This window comes from Panthera leo, chromosome A3 (genome assembly GCF_018350215.1).
Source record: "Panthera leo isolate Ple1 chromosome A3, P.leo_Ple1_pat1.1, whole genome shotgun sequence".
NCBI classification, from domain to species: domain Eukaryota; kingdom Metazoa; phylum Chordata; class Mammalia; order Carnivora; family Felidae; genus Panthera; species Panthera leo.
The window spans coordinates 29657883-29663882 of record NC_056681.1 but is presented as its reverse complement, the minus strand read 5'-3'; positions in this window follow the sequence as shown (position 1 = coordinate 29663882).

The following is a 6000-nucleotide window of genomic DNA, read 5'->3' as shown; positions in this document are numbered from 1 at the left end:
GCTTGTGACTGTCGCCCAGCATCGCGAGAGTACTGGATTGGGTATCGCTGGCCTGGGAAAAGAACAAAATTCAAAAGTCGACGTACGGTTTCTACTGAATGTATATTGCTTTTGTACCATTGTAAAGTCGAGCCATCCTGAGTCAAGTACTACAGCGGTCAAATTTTACATTTTTGAGGGTGCTGTCACTGTCTTGATAAGACTGCCCTCTGCTGGAGGTAAGGGGAGCTGCAGGGAAGATCTTGGCCTCTTCCAGAAATTCATTCCCAGTTTGACTATATTTGGTATGTAATTCTTCTTGGCCCATGGTATGATTTGAGGTCGTTCTCTAGTTTAATTAAAAATATAATACCACCCCCCCCAAATAATCACATTAAAAATGAGCAGAGGATGTGAATAGACATTTTTCCGAAGAAGATATACAGATGGCCAACAGACACATGAAAAGATGCTTAACATTACTCATCATCAGGGAAATGCAAATCAAACCATAGTGAGATATCACCTTACATCTGTCAGAATGGCTAGAATCAAAAAGACAAGAAATTACAAGTGTTGGCAAGGATGTGGGGGAAAAAAAGTAACACTCATGCACTGTTGGCGGGTATATAAATCAGTGCAGCCACTGTGGAAAACAGCACGGAGATTCCTCAAAAAATTAAAAATAGAACTGTGTATGAGCCAGCAATTCTACCACTGGTATTTACCCCTAGAAAACAAAACCACTAATTCAAAAAGATGCATGCACCCCTATGTTTATTGCAGCATTATTTACAATAGCCAAGACACGGAAGCAGTCCCAGGATCCATCGATAGATGAATGACTAAAGATGTAAGACACACACACACACACACACACACACACACACACACACCACTGGGATATTACTCAGCCATACAAAAGAACAAAATCTTGTCATTTGGGACAATATGAATGGACCTAGAGGGTATGATGCTAAGTGAAATAAATCAGAGACAGAAAGACAAATACCATATGATTTCACTTATAAGTGGAATCTTAAAAAAAAGACAAAACAAGCACCTGGGTGGCTCAGTCAGTTAAGTATCTGACTCTTGATTTGGCTCAGGTCATGATCTCACAGTTCATGGAACTGAGCCCCACGTTGGGCTCTGCAATGACAGTGGGGTGCCTCCTGGGGATTCTCTCTCTGCCCCTCCTTCACTCTCTCTCTAAATAAACTAAAAAAAAAAAAAAATTAAAAAACAAAACAAAACACTCTTAAATACAGAGAACAAATTGGTAGATGCCAGAGGGGAGGTGGGTAGGGGGACGGGGAAAATAGATGAAGGGGAGTGGGAGGTACAAGCTTCCAGTTATGGAATGGATACATCACAAGGATGAAGGGTACAGCATAGGGAATACAGTCAATGATACTGCAGTAGCCTTGTATGGGGACAGACGGCAGGTACAGTTGCGGTGAGCACAGCATGATGTACAGAGTTGTTGGATCATTGTATCGTCCACCTGAAACTAATGTGACTTTGCGTGTCAACTATACTCAAATTAAAGCAAAAATAGCATTCAACATGTACTGAGCACTTACTGTGTTCCAGGCACTGAACTTAGCTTCACGTGAATGTCTCATTCAATTGCCACAACAATCTGATGGGTAGATACCAGTATTGTTCCTGTTTTACTTTTGAGGAAACAGACCCACAGAGACTAAGAGATGTTCCCAACGATACTTGAAGTATTAAGAGGGGGATCTGGGATTCAAGCCCAGGCAGATTGCACCAGGCCTGTAACCACTTGCAGCCTTGATTTATTCATATGGATTTCTGGATTGAAGCAGTGAGGGGGGCAATCAGGCAAACCATCTCCTATTTCTTGGAGAATTTTTTTTTTTTTTTTACCAGATCTGATTTTATTTTCATTATAAACTCACAGGAGGGTCCAGGAAGCTAAGAGTGTGACTCAAATGAGCTCAAGTCACCCCCAGATCAGTTGCACCTTAACAGCAGTTAGTATACATGCAAAGATCATCCAACATCAAACACAGATTTAAATTTCACCAGGTCAGGAACTGAAATACTGGAAATTTGTTACTAAAAATTTTCTCTTAGGCTTTGAATGTTACAGGGAGCAACAAAATATCCAGAGGGGAAAAAAAACACGTGTCTCACACAAGGAAGTGACAGTCCCGACGAATGATGGTAAAAGGGGTATAGACAGCTGCTTTCAAAAATACACATTTTAATGATGATTTTTGCCAAATGTTAATTTGGAGATATTTTACACAAAACCCCTCTTGACAAATACAGTTTATACATTATTAGAAGTTGGAACTGAGCTATATTTGTTTTGGACAAAAATTACAAGTGTCAGAATGTTTTCAGATTGGAAACCAAGTGAGTGGGGCACCTGAGTGGCTCAGTCGGGTTAGGGTCCAACTTGGGCTCAGGTCATGATCTTGCGGTTTGTGGGTTCGAATCCGACATCCGGCTCTGTGCTGGCAAAGCCTGCTTGGGATTCTCTTTCTCCCTCTTCTCTTTCCCTCCCTGACTTGTGCTTTCTCTCTCTCTCTCTTAAAATTAATAAACTTAAAACAAAACAAAACAAAACCAAAGAACAAGGGAGTGACATATGGGATACCTGAATACTTAGTTGGTTGAGCATCTGACTCTTAACTTCAGCTCAGGTCATGATTCCAGGGTCGTGGGATTGAGCTCCTTGTTGGGCTCTGTGCTGAGCATGGAGCCTGCTTAAGATTCTCTCTCTTTCCCTTTGCCCCCTGCTTGAGCTCACTCTCTCAAATTAAAAAGAAAAAAAAAGAAAACAACAAACAACCAAGCGATATAGTTATTAATAACTTTTACAGAATTTCAGAAAGTATAAATCCCTAATTGTCAAAATATATTACTGTCTCCAAGTTCATTTCACTTTTTTAAAATTTTATTTTTTTAAGTGATTCTTTTTTAAAAATAGTTATTTTACTTTCGAGAAGGACAAAGCGTGAGTGGGGGAGGGGCAGAGAGAGGGGAACAGAGGATCCCAAGCAGGGTACACGTCGACAGTGGTGGGCCAGATGAGGGGCTTGAACTCGTGAAACATGAAATCACGACCTGCAACCTGAGGTCAGACACTCAACCAGCTGAGCCACCCAAGGTGCCCCTTAAAGTTATTTTAAAAAATGTTTATATATTTATTTTAAGAGAAAGAGATAGAAAGGGGGGGGAGGGGCAGAGAGAAAGGGAGAGAGAGAAAACCAAGCAGGCTCCACACCCAGCACAGAGCCCCAACACGGGGCTTGACCTCATGACCAAGAAGAGATCATGACCCGAACCAAAATCAAGAGCTGGACGCTCAACTGACTGAGCCATGCAGGTGACCCCATTTCACCTTATTTTTAAAAAGTCCCTGCAGGGGCGCTTGGGTGGCTCAGTTGGTTGAGTGGCCCACTTCAGCTAAGGTCATGATCTCATGGTTTGTGGGTTCGAGCCCCGTGTCAGGCTCTCTGCTGTCAGCATACAGCCTGCTTTGGATCCTCTGTCCCCTCCGTCTCTCTGCTTCTCTCTCACTCATGCGCTCTGTCAAAGTAAATCTAAAAATCTTTTTAAAGATTGAAAGAAAAAGTCCCTGCAGTACAATTCTGCAGAGCTCGCTCCACATACTGTAAGTTGTGACAAACAGTGCCGCAAAGTTGTTCATCCATGATCCTCAGTTCCACAGGCGGCTGGAGGTCTGCACACCATATGCCCACACTTCCTTGCCAGCTGGCCTCCGTTAGGACAATAACCTAAAAGTCTCCGGCAAGGTTTGTTCTTGCGGCCAGAGGAAGGGTGAATCCACATTTCCCCTCAGCATCTGGGTCATCTCTTGCAGCCACAAGTGGCTCCTGCTTTCCTGCACGAGACTACACTTCAACAGCAACAGCAGCAGGTCCGCCAGCACCAGCCCCTGTGGGCTTGGGGTCTGGCAGGATGGGCAAAGGTGCGGTAGCCATGACTGACATCCACATGTCAAATTTCGTTTGTGTCTCAAACTCACAAGACCTCGACCACCCACCCGTAGGACATCACAGTGGCTATGGAATCCGTAGGCACAAAATCCCACTCCTGGACCATCTCTTTCCCCCAGGGGCCAGCAATGAAAAGAAAAAATAAGAGTGTGAAAGAGAACACAACTTCCCAGAGACTTTCAATCCCTTACCTGTGTTTTTACCCTCAGCAACGGGAAATGCCAAAGCATTTGTGGGTGATTATTGGCTCTGTGACCCACAGTGCCACTGTGGAGTACTGGTGAGGGTGGGGCCTATGCAGCTCTGACCTTGTCACTTTACTGAGGCCTTGGAAGCAGAACTATGAATTGGACCCCATGTTTTGTTTCTTGACATGGATGTTCACTTTTATGGATTATACACTTACTTGCAGTGAGGAAATACTTATCAAAGCGACCAAGAGAAACGCTGGTCTCGGGATTTGGGGTTGTAAATATCGCTTTTGACTTCCTTCCTGGGAAGGCAAGGGAGTTGCAAGTTTGACTCTTCCTGCTGGAATCCAGAATTGCCTTATTTCAGCAGTCTGCAGGGCTTATTTCCCAGGGAGCCCTCTCACCTCTGCACTTGTCAGGAAAACCACCACAGGGTTAAGTTCCGGAGGGAACCTCCCAAAGATTTCAGGGAATATTGGATACCTGTAACTATATTCCACACAGAAAATTTGGAGTATACTGGAAAAATCTGGGGAATGACCTTAAGCTTGCTCAGGTCTAGTGTGGTCTCCTTGATAGAAGAGATTAAGGCGGCACCCGGTGCCCATCCGTGTGGCAAATGCACTCTTCTCTTTTCCTGCCCACTCGGACTACCACAAGCAATTTGCCTTTACCTGGCAGCAGTATACCACTGCCACCCAGCCCAAGATGTAACTCTGCAGTTTTGTGGGCTTTTTGTTTTTAAGATTTTCTTTTTAAGTAATCTCTACACCCACCGTGGAGCTTGAATTTACAACCCCTAGATCAAGAGATCAAGAGTTGCACATCCTACTGAGTCAGGCACCCCAGTAAGTCCGAAAATTTGCTCAGCCTAATCCTCAAGACCTTGACCACCCACCCCAGGACATCTTGATGGTCCACTTCACTGATGTCATGTTGCTGATCTCGGAGAACTGGAAGGGGCAGTAATCCAGGTGTAAAACATTGATGCTTGCTTGGGGAGGTAAGTCCTAGGGAAAAACTGGCCACCCAGCAAAGTTCCCCGGGCGGGGGATTGGCATACTTACTGCCACCCCCCACCCCCAGCCAAGTGAAACACAAATTGCACTTGCCCCTCAAACCACCCTCACTGCCCCACTGTGCACAGAGCATGGTAGGGAGGCAGGCCTCTTCAAATCTTGGCGAAAGCACTTATGTTTGGGTATTGTTACCCAAATGCATTTACTGGGTAGCCCTCAAATCTACTATGCTCAGGTGGGGCCTTGAGCAAGAGAAGATTCTCTAGGAGATCCAGGCTCACATTGTGTATAGCAGACCCAAGGCATATTTGGAACTTGAGGTAAAACTCAGAAGAGCCCCTGGTGTCTTTGAGGCCATCAGGCTAACTATCAGGGTTCTATTAGAGATTAGGCATTCTTCTGAGGGACACCACATAACTGCAGTCTGGACCAGGCAGGATACGATAACTTCCCTACGCACCTAATGACACTCTATGATCCATTAGATATAGGTACAGATGGGACTGGGCTTGATTTAACCTGAAGGTACCAGTAAGCTGCCTATCGGCGCCTATACCAGGAAGATGGGTGAAAAATAAAAACACCGAAGCTTGGTTTACAGGTGCTTCTGCATGACATACTGGCATCAGCAGTGAATGTTAAGGAATTACAGCCCCATGCAGGACCCTAAAGGACAGCTGCAGCCCAAGGGAAATAAGCAGCCCAAAGACAGAGCTTCAAGTGTGATACACTCTTCTCTGGTGAAGACAGACCGCTTGTGTCTGGATCCTGGTGCAGAAGGGCAGGGACTTAGCAAGAAGGAAACCGGAT